Source organism: Botryllus schlosseri, chromosome 13, assembly GCF_051294905.1.
Source record: "Botryllus schlosseri isolate E-star chromosome 13, Bs_hap1, whole genome shotgun sequence".
Taxonomy (NCBI): Eukaryota; Metazoa; Chordata; class Ascidiacea; order Stolidobranchia; family Styelidae; genus Botryllus; species Botryllus schlosseri.
The window spans coordinates 20,873,079-20,894,688 of NC_137248.1; the positions used below are offsets into that span (position 1 = coordinate 20,873,079).

General features: G+C 43.4%; 1 long non-coding RNA gene across 1 annotated transcript; it reads right to left on the reverse strand.

Moving 5' to 3' along the window:
- Nucleotides 1–13,352: 13,352 nt before the first annotated feature.
- On the reverse strand, nucleotides 13,353–13,650 carry LOC145453576 (uncharacterized). Its single transcript, XR_013919830.1, has 2 exons — nucleotides 13,569–13,650; nucleotides 13,353–13,484 (listed from the first exon to the last, which is right to left on the reverse strand). It is a non-coding gene; the product is annotated as an uncharacterized LOC145453576 (long non-coding RNA).
- Nucleotides 13,651–21,610: the final 7,960 nt, after the last annotated feature.

Sequence of the window (21,610 nt, forward strand, 5' to 3'; positions counted from 1 at the left end):
AGTCTACAAATATATCCACTCTGATAGAATATCCCAATACAATTAGCGTTGCAATGTCCGTAGATTTTGTCCAATGCTCGGTTAAAGTAGTCTACGGGGCAACGTGTTTCAAAACATGCCACGAAAGATTTTAACTGACATTGCTGTTACTCTTCTTGTCACGATTGAATCAGACAACTGCAGCTTCGAAATTTGTTAGGTGGAGTTGTCCTTGCTGCTAAATTCCGGAAACAGCGGAGATTCGCACAGTATAGTAACGTTTTGTTGAAGAAACGCCTTTTCTAACAGATTTCATGGGTTTAGCTATATACCAAGCAATTTTGAACCATGCGTGTTTAACGTCTTCGGCAACCTCAACAATGCCTCAAAATATGGATTGCTTAGCCTGAGACCTAGCTAGCAACGCTTTTTTCTAAGATCAGGTGATATGTGTAACTTTTGGGATGGAGCTGTCCGAAGACCTATTCAGAACAATAAGAATCTAAACTCGACCATACATCAAGAAACCAGAAAACATTGAAGAATGAGAATAAATCAAACGAAACAGAGACGGAGCGATAAGAGAGCTTTTGTAGCTAAATTGATACCGTATGAAACAATACTGTACCGGTAATAATTGCAATCATATTGAAAGATCTCGCGGGCCACAGAAAAAGCGTCTGCGGGCCGCATGCGGCCCGCGGGCCGCGGGTTGAGAACCCCTGGCCTGGAGGATATTTTACATCAAAACGGTATAAGTACATTATGACATGGACAACGAAGGAAATCCAGATATACAATGGAAACTAGTTCAAATAAAAAAAAAAGTACCTATCATCACTAACTAATAACAATTAAAGAACGAGTTACCTCCCATCGTACGTAGGCCGAGATGGGTATTGCATGGAACAGGAGACAAAGGAGAATTTTGGAACTTCGAACAGAAAGGCCTGCAATTACATCCCGCAGACAACGTAATGTGGACAAAAGATAATTCAGACCAGGGATCACCAACACGCGAGGTCATGTTCTGCGGCCCGCGGACTGAATTGAAATTGCGGAAGAACGCTTAGTAATGCATTTGGAAATGCTGAAATTGATCTCAGTTTGAACATGTTGTTTTTTCAACATATTGTCGTTGTTGTTTCAAAGTAAGCTATTCCCCCGTGTCCAATACCAGTATTCCTCACTAGCTGATACGGCTTTCGCAATGGTAACAACATTCCATAGAGGAAGAATCTGCTGATATGAATGGGCATATATTGCCTTCCGTGGAATGGCTCATCACTGCCATTACCGATTCTTAGAAAACGACTTCGGGCTCCCCAGAAGACCAATCTTTACGGGCTCCCCAGAAGACCAATCTTTACAAATAAGTAATTTAAATCCGTGAATTTTTCAGCAAAATCGGTGTTTAGCTAACCTCGTTATCGATGATGTAGTTCAGGGGTGGCCGATCTGCGGCACTAAATTCGATTGAGATGTTTTGGCGGCAGTCAATGTGCAAACTGAATTTACGAATTCACTCCCTAATCAATGAGAGGTCTGAAGTATTCTTGATATTTTCTTTGCGCTGCGCGCGGTTCAACCCCGAGTGGAACTTCGATTTTAATACAGTGTCGTGTCTGAGCCCCACAGTTTATATGCGAACATCAGAGGAAATGATGCGCCCCATAGAGAAATAACAATTTGCAATGGTTTTCTCCTCATCACGAAGGAGACTAGTTTCTGGAAGGTATGCGTTTTGGTTAACCAGTCATGCGTTTGGGTGAATATAACATTTCCATTATAGCGGCAACCCTGATGGGAGGTCAATAAATAAACAGTTGGTCCACGTTAAGATGCAGCACAGAACTATGAAATTCTTCAAATTATCGAAGACACCCCCAGCATAAACTCTACCGGTTGATCTGATCACACGGGCTGAGAAAGGATAAATATTCGATAGTAACATGTAAAACTTTACTGTTAAATGAGAAACTACATTGATACTTATGACGAAATTCACTCATGAGGATGAAAAAATTCTCGCGCTTGGCGCGACTAGAAAACGAACCCCCATGGCTATTCATAGCATGACAATGCACGATTTGCGTGCTCATAGTAAATTTTATACTCAATCCGGAGTTTACTGATGATGGACAGAGAAAGAGAGAGAGAGATATGATATTCTTTGAGATGAGATGCTTTGACGACGGAGTTGCGATACGGCCATATGAGGTCATCTAGTCTGCGCCCCGTTTTTTTTCTCCTCCATGCTATCCGGGATTGCTGAGCGCCTAGCAGGACAGCTGCGGATACCAATTTTCGAGTCTTTGGTATGACCCGGCCGGGGATCGAACCCACGACCTACCGCTCGAGAAGCCGGACGCATAACCATTACACTATCTCGCTCGGTGGACAGTTTAACGTAGGTATTTAGCTTCCAGTCAACTAATTACGACTATGCACTGGAATGCAGCTGTAGGCTACATAAGTAATTGAAATGCGACCACGAATAGCAAAAAGGTTGGCCACGAGCACGCCTGATTCAATTGCTGCCGTGTGGTTGTTGTCAGGTATCGTGCGCAGCTCATAGTTCAAGTGACTATCACGATATTTCAGGTATCGTGCGCAGCTCATAGTTCAAGTGACTATCACGATATTTTTTGTTGTATTTGTATTTCTTCAATAAAATAATATTTTTTTTGTGGTAACTGTGTGCGCCGCCTATGTTAGAGAGCACCGCGTTTTACCGACGTAGAAATATCAAGACTGCGTTGCCTATTTTGATCTCAATATTGAAGTCATGCGGCCCGCGACTAGTTGAGTTGACAACCCCTGCCTTGGAACTTTGCCCATGCATTAACCCCGACCTTGGAACTTTGCACATGCATCAGGAATAAATCTACTTATGCGTTATGCCTTCCTTTTCCTGCTTCTTCATAGAACGAATAAACATCATTATATACCCCCTCTATTGTCTCGTGTAGCGTATTCCAATTCTAATTTGAACCTAACCCTCACCGTTTGCCTCTTGTTCTACAGATGTTCATGTAATTGCGACCAGCCAGCTAGAATGAGTAGTCCAAGAAAAGCCCCTTCGGAAAAGGAATCGAAGAAACTGCGGTAGATTAGTGCTAAAAATGTCTCTCAACACCACATATACGTCCGACCAATTAGGCCGTAAGAGATTTCGTGACGACGTGATCACAGGAAGACTGCAGAATTTCAGCAGTACATGGCTGACCACTGACCAGGCCCAGCCCGGCAGTTTCCTAGTTTGCGGAAACTCTACTCCGTAATTTCGATGTATCAGCAGGTATGGCCAACCCAATGGATCCACGCGGGCAGGCTTGACAGGACCATCTGGGATGCATGAACGAGGTGGCGCCGATATCGGTTAACCTAGTTAACCAATCGGACGAGGTATCCCTAGCGAACGAACGCCGGGGTAGTCAGCAGAATGGAACGTCTCGTCTCGAACAGAGGTAAAATGTCGATCGTTATCTATTCTTGTAATCTTACGAGAAAAGTATGGAGGTTGCAACGTTTCTTGTACAAAAACAAGTATATTTAGTCACTACGAATGCGCACAGATCCGGAACACGCTGACTTCAAGAGAATGGTGGAACGGGTACCGACTACGGTAACATGATTTGCAACAAGGCTACCTGGCGAAGAAAGGTTATAATGTTAGCCCTCGCGTAGCACTCATCAGGCGATTCACTGGATAATTTTGGGCCATCGAGGCCGTCATGGTGGCACGAACATGGCTCAGCGGCTTTTGTCTGGGGTTCGAAGGTAGTTTGAATTGGGTGGAAATGCATCCCGTGAAAATGCATCCCGACTATCGATACCTGCATAGGCAGCCGACCCGCGGCCGTTGCTTCCCCACAATGTCCCTTTGTCTATCTCCTCTTGCACACGGACCATCGTTTCAGAGACGACCCCTCCTTTCTTTCGTTGTTATTTAATCCATTCTTCCAACCCATTCTTCCATCCTAAAAGCCAGCCTAGACAGATGAGATTGTGTGCTTGAACAAGATCCCAAGGTAACCAGCAGGGTTCATTAGACCTTTCGAGTGCGGAGGATGGATCCAAGCGTGCACACCACAGTGCGATCCAGGTCAGCCTCAAAACCAGGCTACGCAAAACAATGACTTGCGATCGCCTCTCGCAGTCGCAACAATACTAGGTCGATCTTGGTTGTGACGAACATGGCTGGCGCGAGGCGGCGAATGGAGATGCAATCGTGATGTTGTCAATTTCCAATCAATCATTCATCATGTTTTTGTTAAAATTTCTTTTGTAATCTAAAAGGATGATATTCTATATCTTAAAGAGGGCTACCATTTTTTTTAAAACTCGGCATCCAAACCAAACTTGGAAACGTCTGGAGCTGACTATTTGTCCACAGACTTACAAGTAGAACGGACGCTCCCCTCAGGATTTTTTTATGCGGCGTCTACCCTTGTGTAATCGTGTTCTCATGTTACGGAAATCGTATGTTTCGTGAGGCTACGAGAGCTCACTCCAACAAATGCTCCCAGTAGTTGCAGTTAAATGTAACGGCATTGCCCCAATGTTTAATGTACTACGAGAGCTGATACACGCCCGCAGTAGTTGCAGTTGAATGTAACGGCATTGCCCGTTATTCTAACGTACTACGAGAGCTGACACACGCCCCTACTAGTGCCAGTTGAATGTAACGGCATTGCCCGTATGTTCAATGTACTACGAGAGCTGACACGAGCCTCCAGTAGTTGCAGTTGAATGTAACGGCGTCGCCCGCATGTTCAATGTACTACGAGGGCTGAAACGAGTCTCCAGTAGTTGCAGTTGCATGTAACGGCATCGCCCGTATGTTCAATGTACTACGAGGGCTGAAACGAGCCTCCAGAAGTTGCAGTTGAATGTAACGGCATCGCCCGTATGTTCAATGTACGAGGGCTGAAACGAGCCCTCAGTAGTTTCAGTTGAATGTAACGGCATCGCCCGTATGTTCAATGTACTACGAGGGCTGACACGAGCCGCCAGTAGTTGCAGTTGAATGTAACGGCGTCGCCCGCATGTTCAATGTACTACGAGGGCTGAAACGAGTCTCCAGTAGTTGCAGTTGCATGTAACGGCATCGCCCGTATGTTCAATGTACTACGAGGGCTGAAACGAGCCTCCAGAAGTTGCAGTTGAATGTAACGGCATCGCCCGTATGTTCAATGTACGAGGGCTGAAACGAGCCCTCAGTAGTTTCAGTTGAATGTAACGGCATCGCCCGTATGTTTAATGTACTACGAGGGCTGAAACGAGCCTCCAGTAGTTACAGTTGAATGTCACGGCATCGCCCGTATGTTAAATGTACTACGAGGGCTGAAACGAGCCTCCAGTAATTGCAGTTGAATGTAACGGCATCGCCCGTATGTTCAATGTACTACGAGAGCTGACACGAGCCTCCAGTAGTTGCATTTGAATGTGACGGCATTGCCCGTATGTTTATTGTACTACGAGAGCTGACACGATCCTCCAGTAGTTGCAGTTGGATGTAACGGCATTGCCCGTACTACGAGAGGTGACACGAGCCTCAAGTAGTTGTGTTTTAGTGGGTCAGTGATGTATCTATCATGCTATGAGAGCTGGCACAAAGCCTCAAATAGTTTCAGTTGAATGGTTACTGAACAATGTACTACGAGAGCTGGTATGAGCTTCAGGCAGTTGTAGTTGAACCTTTCGATAGTCCCGATTGAGTTTTAGTTGAGTATTGACGCTGATAATAAAAGAATTTCAACTTATCTAGGCACGTCGGCATATCGATACAACAAGCTATGATCTAGGCGCGTCAGGTAAACCAGTAGGCTGACTGACTGCACAGCGCAGATGTAGCTTAGTTCAACAGTAATGTAAACGTCAATGTATCTCAGTGATACCAAGCCTTTGTCTTTCAAATCTGCAAATAGCCGTTGATACCTTTTCTACAATTATACTGAACGAGCTTCATCCAATACCTTTCCTACACTTATATTGAACGAGCTTCATGAGCTCAGACGCAATACTACCGTCTCATACCACGTTCTCGGATGAATGACAAATTTGAGATGGCTTACTCGCGTGACACGGCGTCATGGAGAGAAATGCTCTTGCCAGAAAAAATATGATCGCAGAATTTCTAAAATGAACATTTGAGCAACTAATGGATATATTGCGTCAAGTTAGGGATCGATTCAAGCCGAAAAATTAGTGTTGTATTTTTTAACGGGAATTCTAAAAGCGGAAGCAAAAATGAACAAACGGCAAGCCTAATCGTAGATATGAAATGAAATTAACAAAGATCCGGTCCGGTCCCTGAAATAGACACTTTAGGTCCTCGCCAAATACCGGTACACGTAGTTAGAATATTGCGATTATTTTCCGCAATATTTTCTCGATTGGAACTATCTTCATTGATATAACTCACCTGTAAAACCACGTCACATTCCTTAGAACTAATTTCAGCAAGATTTGAATGAGATACAGCGCAGAGAAAACCAGAATTCGTAACAGCGCAGAGAAAACCAGAATTCGTAACTTATCAAAATTACTGAGGCAAAAATTTACTACATGACTCTGACTCGCCTCGTTGCAACGTCAAGACGTACTTTTACCGGTACGAATTTCAATAACGAAGCACTTTGCATGAGCATTACCTAACGTGGCTGAACGGCAGAAGTCGACGTAGCCAAATTCAGTGCGGATTTACCAGATTGCGACGCGGCGATTTGGGACGTTGTCTATAATACTCAAAGAAGTAGGCAGCCTGTCAAGGGTTTGGAAGTTAGAGACAGACCTAGTGTTTTCGAATCCATTGCAGATAGACCGGTCATGCATCTGACCCCTTCGCAACGCGCCCATTCTGTAAATTTAACGCACCCACCAACGCACGTCCCTTACTAGAGGAGTTGTGTTGTTCTATAGATACACAATTGACTGACGGCAAGGGCATGCGTCGCGTCGTACGTGTCTAAATTTCGCGAGTCTCTATTCCACGTTAGCTGCTGTTTTCCGACTTGGCGCAAAGCATTGCGTATACTTGCGCAATTTGTGTCCGGCAGAACCAGATATGAGTTCACTATGTATTAGGTGATGTCACGATGGCTTATATTTGGACGCGGGCGCTACAAAAAGAAAACCGGCGATGGCGTGAACTTTCAATGCCAATTTCCCAAAGATTTTGTGAGACCTTACGGTGCTGCAACTCACGTAGACGCGACCGACAACGATGCATGCATTGCTGATATCAGGCAAGTGAGCTGCGAGTGGGCCGTGAGACCAGACTACGCTCTAAGCCAGAGGTCTCAAACTCAAATGTACTCGCGGGCCAATTTCCTAGTTTTTGATGACGCCGCGAGCCGCAGCATAAATAGTAGGGATATTCAATGTATAATTTCCAAGTAGGCCTTATTTGACGGGAGCTTGACAGACAGGCATTCCACAAACATCGTGAAAATGTAATACTATTGTACTATGCATGCTTGACACGGAACAAATCACATTTTCAAATACTTGAATAAAATTGGTTTTGTGTTAAAATAATGAGTTATAGACATCATGCAAGAGGGTGGATCATGATTTGTGACATCGTATAACTGTCGGGTACTCGGGTTATAATATTGCTGCTAGGGGACCTTTGACGTGCCACAATTTTATGTAGAATACTTTAAAAGCTACTGAAGATTAATCTGATATCAGAGCATTTGAGCGGTGTATCCTAATCCGGGATTTGATATAGTCGTGATAAGTAGGCTGTTGTTACTGTCATTGCCAAAGTCAAATTAAATCAGCGTTGGATTTTGCTTTCGATTATTATTGGAACATATCAATAACAACTTAAATATAATTTTTGAGTAATAGCATTGTTTCTTAACCTTTCTAGCGATCGTACCCCTTGTGCTCCCAATAAGAATTCTCGTAGCTCCTGTCCATTTTCTACACAATGTCTGATGGTAGGCTACCTATATTAAAATATGGTAGGCTACCTATATTAAAATCAAAAAGCCCATTCACATAGAATCGCGCGTAGGATGAAGAATATCCCATTTGCATAAATTAGCGAATAAAATATTCCCACAGCATACCGGCCTAATTCCACAATGCATCTCGTACCACATGATGTGGTGCTTCGAGCCCCGAAGGGGTGTACTGACACTAGACCGAAGGGGTCTACTGGAATAGAAATGTCCAATCGCCGAAGAATTCATTGGTGTTACAGCTGTGGAGCGTACTGCTACTTTACTCGCCACCGATAATAACATGTATAAAGAGAGCAAACAACACCTAGCATGTGACCAAATATATACGTCACGGGGGTCACAGAATGCCAATGGTTGCCATACTGACCTGATTAGAGAGCTATTTACTAGTGCGGAGCATGGACCGAAGCCGGATTGGATATCCAGCCAAATATTTTCAGTTTTGGCCGGACCGGATCGGAGCCGGATCAGTACTTTTCTGATACGGCCGGAGTACTATTTTAATAAGGCCAGAATCTCTATGGATAGGCATGACGTTTGTAACTAAATAACTACCAACCAACAACAAACAAGTAACCGCCAAGCCAGTGCGAAAAGAAACGAGCCAGAACGAGAATTTTTAAATTCACTGAAACACGGTACCGTGTTGGGCCGGATTTCCGACAGGACTTTTTCATTTTGGGGCGGAGCCGGATCACTACTTTTTCCAGATACGGCCGGAGCCGGACAAGAGAATTGGCAAACCGGATCGGAGCCGGACCAGAGAATTTGTCGATCCGTTCCGCACTACTATATACTCTGAATGACGCAAGCTACGACCTTTTGATATATTACTATTCACCATGACAGTTTCATAGATTGTTGCGTCCATAGGATTACCAAGTCACCTTTGCGAGTCGCAAGTCCTTCTCTGATTTACCGTTTCACCCAACTCAACTGGAGTTATTTTTATTTAATCACCAAGTCAATCCGAAATCGAGTAATTGTACGAAAGGTCGAACCAAACCAAGTCATAATTTTTAGTCGCGAATCATCAACGGATCATGTTTTATCACCATGAACTAGAAATGTTAAGTACTAGCAGTTCTTCTACCGCATGGTAGTTTTTAAAAGTGATGTGATAGTGAAGTTTGTTGATATTTCAGTGATTTTTATGGTAGTTTTAGGGTGAATTTTAAGTTCTTATTTCTAAAAAAGAAACATGGCACTTGAATATATTGTCGGATACTTGAAATTCTAAAATGCCGTCGCAGGTCGCACAAAATGTTCTTGCGGGCCGCGTGTTTGAGACCTCTGCTCTAAGCGAGCTGGCAGAAACGTTATTCATGACCGTGCAGCCTTCGTCAGATTTGGCCATTCTCTCCAACCGCGGCTGAAGGCGAGGTTCGATCGAATCATGGACGCGCTGTCTGTGGCGACAAGATCGTTCTGGCACCGCAAGGATAATCCACAGTTCAAAGAAAAATGACCAGAGCTGAGGTGATCGCAGCGATGGAGATGGTGAGGTCCTACGTCGTTAAAGACGAAGAGGACGACCAAGATACCGACGCGGCTTTTCTGGAAGAATATACGCGAACCATGCTGGTTGTCACTGCGGGGTTAACGCAGCTGGGAGCGCAGATTCGCGTCATGAGCGTTTGCGTGTCGGATCTGGAGGGCCTGGCACACAAGTCTGTGTGTGCTCAACGAGCAGACAAAGGCGTTCAAGTCGAAGCCTACGTTTGCGATACGATCTATATCGATACAAAGACGCGTGGGAAACCTGCTAATGAGAACGTCGAAGAAGGGGTCAGCGGAGGCCTCATGCGATTTGCTGAAGATGGGGATCCGACGGTTCTCCGCGACAGCCGTCACGCCGTTCCTCTTCGTCTCGCCGTTGTGCTCCCGAACCCGACGTCGATTCCTCTGACGATTCTGACGATGACTCTTCTGGACCTGATACCCGCATACCGTCGGGCAACCGCGTGAGGGAATCGCACGTAGTGACTGTGCGTCGTGATCGCCGCCGTTCTCCTGCTCAGTCTTCCGCCGATTCGTGCGAACTGGGACCTTCGACTTCTTCCAAAAAAGGAAACGTAATTCGGACGTTGTCGCTAGGTCAATCAGGTCGAGGCCCACCTTCCTCTGCCGAATCTGATGACGCGACTTCGGGATCTGAACCTGGTCCACCCATGACCGTTAAGAAGCGTTCCAGGTAACGTTCTTCCACTGGGGCTGCGCCTTCGACCAGTCGTCAAAACGCGCATCAGGACGATGATGCGGTCGAAGACGATGTTGAAATCGACGTCCCGCCGCGAACAGGGTCTGGCAAAAAGGCGAAGCGTGCGAGGATGTGGCGCAAAACAGGGCTAGTTTCTGGCAAGATACAAAGGCGATTAGCGACCTGTGCAAACAGAAAGCTTGTCGCAGCAACTACACTTCGTCTCTGTGGGCTTATCTCGTTAGCCTGCTTCACGTTTGGAATGGTTCGCCGGGACTTCGAATTGGAACACCTCAACGACTTAAAACTGGTACGGATTCGGGGAGTCCGACTGTTTAAAGGGGCACTGCGCTCTAAATATGATGTGGTCTCAAATTGAAGGGCAAAACGAAAAAAAAAATTTGGCCGCAGCCGTTTTCTTCAGAACGCCACCGTAATGGAGCTGCAATTTATTGAAATTTCCAGAAACGCACCCGGCTGCGGCTGTTGCGGCTCCGGGTAATTTCTTAACCCGTTACATGGCACGATGACTTCATCGTCGCACTTGCTGGACGCGATTACGCAGGCACGCAGTGGACGAACTGTAGATAGTTGTCAGCCGATGTTATGAAGCAAATATGTCTTACACGCCAAGGTGGTGTAGATACGGCGTTCCGCGGACGATATTCAGTCAGCAGATTTTTCTCTTAATTGGGCCTAGTGCAGTGGTTCCCAACCTTTTTCGACCGATCGCCCCCTTTTCAAGGTCAACACCGATCATCGCCCCCCAAATTTTGTGCACCGATAATTGGGCATGCAGACTGTAATCACCGGCGGGTTGACTAAAAAAAAAAAAAAAAAAGGTCATCTTTCTCCGCTCAGAGCTGAAAATAACGTTTTTTCTCTCCAAATTGCTAGGTGGATGACTAAAAAAAAATAAAAAAAAAAAGGTCAGCCGTTTTGACGCGTCAACGCCCCCTATCGCCCCCTTCGCTATTTTCGCCCCCCATCGCCCCCTTTGTCCATTTTCGCCCCCCTATCGCCCCCTTCGTCATTTTCGCCTCCCTAGATCGCCAAATCGCCCACGTTGGGAACCACTGGCCTAGTGTATTCTATTTCTTGAGGGCAGGAATAGATCATGTCCTATTCTTATGTTATGTATAAAACATTACCATCACCAATCAGTGTGCCCTCTGAACATTTCAAAATTCAGAGCTGTTCAGGTTGGAGAATCATAAGATGATGGCTTGGGGATTAGTAAGATTATAATATAATGAATAATATGTTTTAGGGTCAGCTGCGGAGTTGTGGGTTCAGGTTAGGTTTGCGTACCGTTGGATTTTGGTTAGGGATGATGAATTTTCCTACAGTAGCCTACCCGAACCACCAATTTTGAATGTCATGAATTTTGTCATGTTCATGGTGAACCCTGACTGGTGGTATTCGTGTTGTGGATAAGAAATTACTGTTACCCTGAAAAACGGCTACAGCATAAAGTGCTTCTCAACCTGTGTGACGGTTCGTACTTGTGCGAATGAAAAGAATTTCAACCAAATAGTCAACCAATGTTGAGTGAAAGAAAAACTATATTTCCGGAGTTGAGCTGGAAAGTTACCCCTTTTTTAGTCAACCGACCACGGAGTCTGAAAAATTTACTATTTTTTCAGGATTATATACTTGATCCACTATTCTATTTCTGAAAATTTTGAATGAATGTCCTCCTTTCTCGAAGTCATCGTGCCATGTAACGGATTAAGAAATTACCCGGAGCCGCGGCAGCTGCAGCCGGATGCGTTTGTGGAAATTTCAATAAATTGCAGCTCCATTACGGTGGCGTCCTGAAGAAAACGGCTGCGGCCAGAATTTTTTTTTCGTTTTGCCCTTCAATTTGAGACCACATCATATTTAGAGCGCAGTGTCCCTTTAACTAAAACAAAGCATTGCAATTGTCGCAACCCTGTGTTGACGCCAAAGTGAAGAAATTCGCCCAAGTGCGGGTAACCGACGGGAGTAACTATGACTCTCTTACTTGGAGACCTGCGTAAGTCGGATCCTAGGGTCGGCAGCACCCTCCTGGTATCGTAGATATCAGGCAGTCCACATGCGGATGAGAACCCTACCATGGCGGCATAAGAACGGGAAATGCGGACAAGCCGGGAGCCGAGAGAGTTCCCAACTAGGGGCGGTATAAGAACGGGCAATGCGGACAACGGACGAGCTGGAAGCCGCGAGAGGTCCCAACTAAAGGGTCAGAAAAACCCTCCCGGTATCATGAGGTACTTGAGTAGTCCATGAGCGACATAAGAACGGACAAGGTGCAAGCTGGGATCCGGAGTGTTCCTTACCTTGGCGGTCCAAGAATGGGCAACTGACAAGTCCCCGGGATAATCCGAGAACCGTCTGCAAGACAGCGTAAGTAATACATTCATTACACGGTGGCAAGGTGAGCATATGTATATTTATCTATGTTCAATGCTAATCGGGAAAATTGGCGGCAACCATGTGTAACATTACCGAGCACCGCGGATTGTGTGGCGTCTTGGATTCTGTTGGGGCCTACGGGACGAATGGGGAGCAAATGAACTGACAAGCAATGGGGAGAGAACCCCCAAAGGGGATACTAAAGAGGCAATCAGATGAAAGAACGGACAACGAACTTCAATTCGGAATTTCATTTCGCAGATCCTATTAGATATATCAGTTATTCCTATATAATATCAGTTATTCCTACATAATATATCTAACATTTATCTGAACGATAAGAAGATAAGAAGTTCAGGACAGTGGTCCGATCATCTGCTGACATTTCTGTCGGCATGAAACCACACTGCTTTTTACCGCATGACCAGGCTGAATTTTTTTACGAGGGCATCATCAATTTCTTAGTTGAACAGTTGGTTTGTGGTACAGAACTTGAAGATAGCTTTCAATACAACATCCATTGTAGTAAAATATTTATTCAACTCGAAGACTTTTCGGGTGCCTCTTTTCAAGAGTTAACGGCACACTGAAGAACGCACGAATTAGAACGCACTAATGGGAAATTTGTAAGTTATACAGAAACAAGTTATACAAAAAAAGATTTTCTGTATAACTTACAAATTTCCCATTAGTGCGTTCTAATTCGTGTTTGTTATTGTTTGGTTTCAAAATGCTTTGTTACTTGTATCGGGTTGCCAGTAAATTCGGCCCTCGGTAAATTCGGCCAGTGAATTCGGCCCTCGGTCACTTCGGCCATCGGTAAATTCGGCCCTCAGTAAATTCGGCCCCCGGTAAATTCGGCCAGGGCCAGGGTAACAATAACAGTTACAATAACATTACCTAACCTTAACCCTAACCTAACCCTAACCTAATCCTAACCTAACCCTGATCCTAACCTAACCCTAATCATAACCCTAACCTAATCCTAACCTAACCCTAATCCTAACCTAACCCTAATCCTAACCTAACCCTAATCATAACCCTAACCTAATCCTAACCCTAACCTAACCCTAATCCTAACCCTAATCAGGATTAGGATTAGGGTTAGGTTAGGGTTAGGATTAGGTTAGGGTTATGATTAGGGTTAGGGTTAGGGTTAGGTTAGGATTAGGGTATATTATGTAATATTATTCACATTAATAGTTGGTATACTACAACTTTACACAAAATTCTCCGAGGGCCGAATTTACCGGTTGAATTCCGTCCTCAGTAAATTCGGCCCCGTAAATATCCGCGTTATCTCCCGTGACTGTGTGATATACGCATACCCTGACCTCCAAATCTCTCGAAAATAATAGAATTATGTAATTCATTCACATTAATAGTTGGTAATACAAAATTCTCCGAGGGGCGAATTTACAGAGTAAATTCGGCCACCGGTAAATTCGGCCCCGTTAATATCCGCGCTATCTCCCACGATTACGCGATCTACGCATACCCTGACATCCAAATCACTTAATAATAGTATAATTATGTAATTAATTCATGTTAACGGTTGGTAATACATTTTAATACAATATTCTCGGAGGGCCGAATTCATCGAGGTCATGGCCGAATTCACTGGCCGAATTTACCGAGGGCCGAATTTACTGGCAACCTTGTATCGTACTCTTCAAGTTTGTTATTGTTGCCATCGTTACATTGCGGACTTCGTGGTATGTAATTTCTGATTGTTGCGTCATACTTCGCCTTTCTGGTTTTGCTTTTCATTCTGTTTAAATCCCTTCAGTGTGCCGTTAACTCTTGAAAAGAGGCACCCGAAAAGTCTTCGAGTTGAATAAATATTTTACTACAATGGATGTTGTATTGAAAGCTAATTTCTTAGTTGCCAATGTTCGGCTCTCTTGAGATAATCCATCATATCAATAATTCGTATACATGTGGTAAAGCCATGTCTTGAAACTCAAGATATTTGCAATGTGCCAAACACTGAAGTAGGCTAATCCAATCCAGGCAATCGATCAAGTAATCCAGACAGTTTGTTGCATCATCAGTTGGAGCTGATGATCATTTTTCTTCGGGTAGTGGCACTTGGTAGCATGGCAGAATGATCAATAACTTGTAATATAGGTATAGAGGTCTAAATATTTTGAATTGTTTACTGAGAAGCCATACAATAGCATAGGATGTTTAATATATATATTGTATGTAGCATGTTGCATGAATTCCTAACACATCAACGTACTGGCAGTCATTATCTCTTCAGGCTTAAAAATAGCGGTATCCTATATATATTGCAAACGATATCAATCATCAAAATACTGCAATGATTACCAACTACCACTATACAATAGAACTACAGCAGGCCATGCAGTGCTGCATTAAATATCACGTAGTCAATCAAGTAGTGCTAATAAAATCAGCATTATATAAGGCAACAATGAAGTGCACTGCTTTGTTTAGTCTTGATGTCAGGTTTTCCCAAAAGATACTTCCGATGTGTTCAGCGACATTGTTTTATGTCAGCACGACAGCAGAGCCCACAGTATATTCTGATCCTTGCGGGTCTCAGCTGCTTCAGTCATATCTTCCATCCAAAATCATGCTCCACAACAGACATATAGTACTACTTGAATTAACAAATACTCTTACCAGAATATAAACCAATCGCTCTACTTCAAATGCCAGAATTTAAGTACATACGATCAGAGTTGAGTACCGTAATACGACTACGTTACCGAGGGATTTCTGCGTAATTCTGACGATGCCATTCGAAATGCTTTGTACAAGACTGACGTCTAGCATAGGTGAATCTCTGATGACTTCCACAACAAATTTCTGAAACGTTTACAACCAGAAATCAACAGTACAGTATGCGATATTTAGCACTGAAGCAGGTGCGCGAGAAAGTAATTTGCTAACCAATTTGTGGTTGCTATGCGTATCCAGTCACGTGATCGAAGTCCTGCAAATGGCTTATTCCAAGATAGCGAACGTGATCAGCTGGGTTAATGATAGTGTGATTGATTCTTACAGAAAATGGATTGATTTTCTGCGAATTGGAATTATTAAATAGAAGTTGGGTTTTACTGGGGTTGATGGAAAGTTGGTTACTTCTCATCCAATTACAGATCTTTGTCATTTCATTAGATGTCAATTCTTGCAAGGCCTGCAAGGAAGTTGAGGATGCCGAGAAACAGGCATCATCAGCGAATAGAACGGTTTTCAGAGAGGAGATCTTGCTAACATCATTGGCATATATAAGAAATAATAAAGGCCCTAATGCAGACCCCTGGGGCCTTTATTATTTCTTATATATATCAATGATGATAGCAAGGTCTCCTCTCCGAAAACCGTACTATTCGCTGATTCGGCAATAAACCACTGGTATTTCGTGCATTGGGTGATGAAAGCCTATTTGTTAAGTCTCTATGCATTTGAACTCATTGAACAATTGTACCTCTGCGTGAGAGTCCATATTGATGCGTGGCGTAATTGCAATCCGCTATCGAAGATGGACGCTATCTTAAAAGTTTGTCAGGGCAATTGAAGTTGAATGATTCATACAATTCTCCCTTTATCGATTCTAACAGAAATTATGTCTGGGAGAAGAGGTCAGGATCCGAATCAGGTTTTTTCGTTAGAAGCCTGATAACTATGCTGTAATATTCAGTGATTTATTTCACGCTTCGGGCAATCTATCATCACGGTTAAACGACATGAAGTCGATACTAAACTTCAAATTGCTCTTGCCGATATCGACACGCTTTCATATTTTTGGCGCTGATGCGATGTGTTTATAAATTCGAGAGGGTTCGTAGCCAATGTTCCCTCTAATTTTTCACGAGTATGCGCAAACACGCCAACTCACTGCGCAGGCCCTTAGACAACAGTGCGCAACCAGGCTCCCATAGGGTGATAAACCAAACTCCTGGGGGGCTTCGCCCCCCGACCCCCCTACGGCTGTGCGCTTTCTGCCGCTACCTCTCATCTACGTTGGGTGTCCAGTTGGTGGGTGTATAGCAGTGATTCCCAACCGCGGCCCCCAGCTAGTCTTCTTGCGACCCCCAGAAAATATGAAGAAATCGAGTTATGACACAAAATAAAATATATATTTATAAAACACACTTGCTTGGCTTGGAATCTGAAGTTTTTGATTAGGATTGCAGGAAAGTCGTGAGTAGGCTGCTATCGTTACGTCACTAGGTAATAACAGGACCATAACTGCCGTACGGGGCATACAATTCGTGAATTAGCATAAATTGTATTGTTTCAAAATTCATGCATCTTTTTCAAAATTTTCACTCCCAATATCTTGATTTTTGGGTACTCATCCCATAAAAAAAATGCGTAAGATTTATAAAAATGGGCATTGGGAATATTGGCGTTGGCCATTACCGCGCCACGACGCACAAAGACGTATTAAGTTTTAGGACTTGTATCATGCGACTCCAAGAAGTGTGTCAGAACGACCGGCGGCGAGAAAACCTTCGCCTGACGAACAGGACTGCCCTTATGATGACCAAAAACTTCGTTTGCCTTGGCAATCTGAACCTCACGAGACAGGGAAAATTATATTCCAGTGAAGAGATACCAATTTGAAATCGTGTGCGTCTTTTAGTTTAGAAGCCTACGTTTGGGCGATTCTATATTTTTTGATATAGCAGACAGGAGGTCACGAAATAACATGTTACTGAATCATACTAACGGGCCCTACAGTTTCCAAGACACCTCACTCATCTCTACCGGTTAATCTGATTACGTCACTACACTGTAAAAATAATTCTTGTAAAATTGCTTGTAACGAGCTAATAAATGCTTGATACAAGCTCGATGGAGCTTGCAAATGCCAAATGCAAGCATATAACAAGCTGTCATAGGTCGGTGCTTGTAATTGTGCTTGTAAATTGTTTATATTTTCTGCAAGAAGAATGAACAAAAATAGCAGTCTGTACTCACTCAAGATTCGTCACAGACACGATAACACACCCCAGACACCATAACACACCACAGACATGCCCAGACACGATGTCCGAGTGTCAACACAGTTCGCACACGCCCCCCGACATGCCCCAGACATGTCCCAGACATGATGTGCGATCGAAAACGCAGTTCGAACTTACTCCAGACATGCCTAAGACATGATGTCTTACTATCAACGCATTTCGAACACACCCCAGACATGTCCCAGACATGATGTTCGAGTGTCAACAACAGTTCGAACACACCCCTGACATGCCCTAGACATGACCCAGAGAAGATGCTCAAATGTAAAAACGCAGTCCAAACACATCCCAAACATGATGTTCGATAGACAACGCAGTCCGAACCTGTTTCAGATATGCATCAGTCATGATGTCCGAGTGTCAACGAAGCTCGAACACCGTCCCCCCCCCCCCATCCGTCGACATGCGCTGACATGTCCCAGACATGATGTTCGAGTGTCCACTGCGCTACAAATACCCCCTGACATGATGGGTGATTAACAACGTGGTCCGAACCTATCTCCAGACAAGCCTCAGACATGATATCCGAGTGTCAATACAGGCCGAACACACCCCAGACATGCCCTAAATGTGTCCCAGACATGATGCTTGTGAGTCATAACGCAGTCCGAACACATCCCTACCATGATGTTCGAAAGACAACGCAGTCCGAACTTACTCCAGTCACGCCTCAGACATGATGTCCAAGTGTTAACGCAGTTCGAACACACCCCTGACAAGGCCCTAAGATATGTGAGTTGAAACGTTGTTCAAAAACACCCAGACATCATATCCGGCAATAGGAAAATGCACAAGACACAAAATACGATGCGATTCCAATGTTGCTATTTTTCATTATCATCCTTTTGGTCATTATATTTCAATATAAACTCCCAATTCACCCTGTTTGCACAAAATAAATCCGCCGGTTTTGGTTGAGCGGTTTATCAAAAAGGTGCGAGATCAATACGAGGAAGGATTTGGATTTCAAATAATCGCAATTAATAATTTTTATCTGATTCAAGAACAATGGATATCGATTTTAGATTAATTTTACGATCAATATATGTAGAAATGATCTTGAAATGTCACATAACTTTACACTTCAACGTGTTATTGGGATCAGATGCCTACCTTTTATTGATTTGGACTTGGATTTTAATCTCGAATTCGTAACAGGATTTGGATTTTACAATATTATATCGGTCATCTCGGCGCGAACGCGAATGGCGAAACCAGCCAGTTTTGTGGTGGTGCAGGTTTCTTACATTTTGGTTTCTTCGTTTATTGCAACTTAGGATGAGTCTGTGGCTGTGTCCTACCGAATGCTGCGATGGGGTGGAGTCGTTTCCCAATAGAATATCCTTATTATCTCACATGAGGCGGTTCCACCGAAACGAAAGTAACTTCTTGTGCAAAATTGACTGCTGCAACCGAGAGCTTGGTACGTACTAGCTAGAGTTACGAGGTACATGTTTATCAAATGCACAAAGAAGTACTAGAGAAGTCAAGAAAAACGACAGACAGCAATAGTCAACTTGAAGTGCCTGCTGCTGAGAATGCAGGAAATGATGATGGACAATTGATGAATGAACGTCAGAGCGAGAGCGGTACTGATACGTCTTCGAAAGAAGTAGCAAAAAGAATTAAAAGTTTTGAAGACAGTTTCTTTTTATTTACGTTGCGATGCCGGGAAGAATTCACTTTACCAAAGTCAACATTTCGGGATATAATGCTGAACGTTGTGGATGTACTAGATAAATATAAAATTGAGATATTTTCGCAAATTTCTGCAACTAGTACGAACCCCATTCCGCATGGCGCCATTAATAGCTCTCATTTGCTTTTGCCGGACGTAGTCGATATGATGAATGTTACCCAGAGTGACTAGCGCTATTCCAAAATGTTAGATCGATACGGCTTGATCAGACCCATTACGCACCATTTTCAGGATGAATGTCAATGTCAGTATATCCCAATACTACAAACCTTGCAAGCATACATTTCTCACAGAGATGTCATACAAAGCATAGAAAAGAAAATGCTGATGCGTAAGGGTCCTGATGAATTCCTGTATGATTATACTGATGGAAATATTTTTCTTAATGCATTTTTTCGTGGCCAAAGGGAATTGTTGAGGATTCATTTATATCTGGACGACCTGGAGTTGTGCAATCCTTTGGGGTCTGCTCGTGGGAGTCATAAACTATGTGTTTTCTATTTTCAACTGGGGAATATTGAGAATAGGTTTTTGTCAAATATGCGTAGCATTCACCCTCTGGTTATAGTAAAATCTTCTGTTGTCAAAAAAATCGGTTACCATGCACTGTTGGAACCATTACTCACTGACTTAAAAACATTAGAAACTTCTGGTATCGAAGTAACTTTATGGAATGGTTCCAAGAGACACTTTCGTGGTGGCTTGGTAACCGTAAGTGCGGACAACCTCGCAAGTCATGAGTTAGGCGGCTTTCGCCAATGCTTCAGCTCTGGTTACATATGTCGGTTTTGCACCTGTCAATATTCGGAGTTTCGTGAAATATCTAATGATCGTATGTTTAGCTTGCGAACATCAACGAATCATAAAGCACATGTTCGAGAAGCACTGGCAACAAATGACGAAATATTTGGCGTGAAAAAAGATTGTGTTTTTGAAAGATTGCTCTCATTTGACACTGTAAATGCGTTTCCGCCCGATGCAATGCACGACGTCTATGAGGGCGTATTAAAGGTGACATCAGACTGCATCCTCCTCAATTTGATCTACCAAATTGTGCCAAAGCAGCGCTTTGTAGAACGTGTAATGTCATTTCGATATGGAAGGCATGAGATTCGTAACAAGCCCAACTTTACTGGAAAAATGAACAGGCTGAGCGCGTCGCAAACTTGGTGCTTTTTCCGTCATCTTCCATTTTTTGTGGGTCCTGACATCCGTGAAGGGAATATGATCTGGGCCTGGTATTTGCTCCTATCAGAAATCTGTGATATTATATTTGCTGAAGTTACAAAGAGGGAAAATGCTCATGAACTGGTGTATCTTGTTACCGAATTCTTCGAGACTGTCAAAGAGACGGCACCGAATATTTTAAAACCTAAATTCCATTTCCTTTTACACTACGGAATAATGATTTTAAGGTACGGCAATCTGAGGAATCTCTGGTGCATGAAATTTGAGAGCTACCATCAACGATTGAAGAAAATCGCTAAGGCGAATTCAAATTTTAAAAATATTTCCCTGTCAGTCGCATATAGGCTACAATATCGGAAGTGGTATGAATTTTGTTCGTCTGATATTCTGCGTGACGATGTCCCAAGTGTTGATTCACGGTTATTGCGCTGGGATTCGATTCCAATAGAGTACAGAGAACTAATTCGAGTTCAACATGACGCAAGTGTCAACGTATTTCATGACGAGTCACACAAATATCAGGTTCAAGATATTTATGTGGTTGATAAAACTGCTGATGAACTAACACCTTGTAGAATTGAATATATATTGTTTGTCAATGCCGAGTGCTTCTTTTGTACTAAATTGATAAAGTCTATTCAGTTTATCAAACACTTTCATAGTTACTCTGTTAAAGAAGAGGGCTTCCGTGTTTTTCGTCCTACAGACTTGATGTCTCATGAACCGCAGCAGATATATGTAATCAATGACATTAACTTGATAAGGTTACGTCGAGGCGTATATAACTGATCAATATTTGTGATTTGATGTATTTCAGGTTATTGAAATAGTCTTTCTTGCTATGGCTAACGGTCAAGAACAATTGAAGTTGAAGGTGACCAATGGTGACCGCTCAAAAGTGTTTAGAGTAAACTCTGTATTAGAAGTGAAAACTGCTGTATTACATAAATTTACCGAAAAGGTTGGCCACGCCTGACCTACTGTTTGACGGCGTATAGCAGTGTTCCCAAATACATTCTTACACAATGTGTAAGTGACATTCACTATTACAAATTCAAATTACAAACCACGCCATAGTATAATCAAGAATATGAACACAGACAGCTAAGTATAGCTTTCTAGTTCCGGCGTTAAAATGTAGTCGTGTTGCGCAACT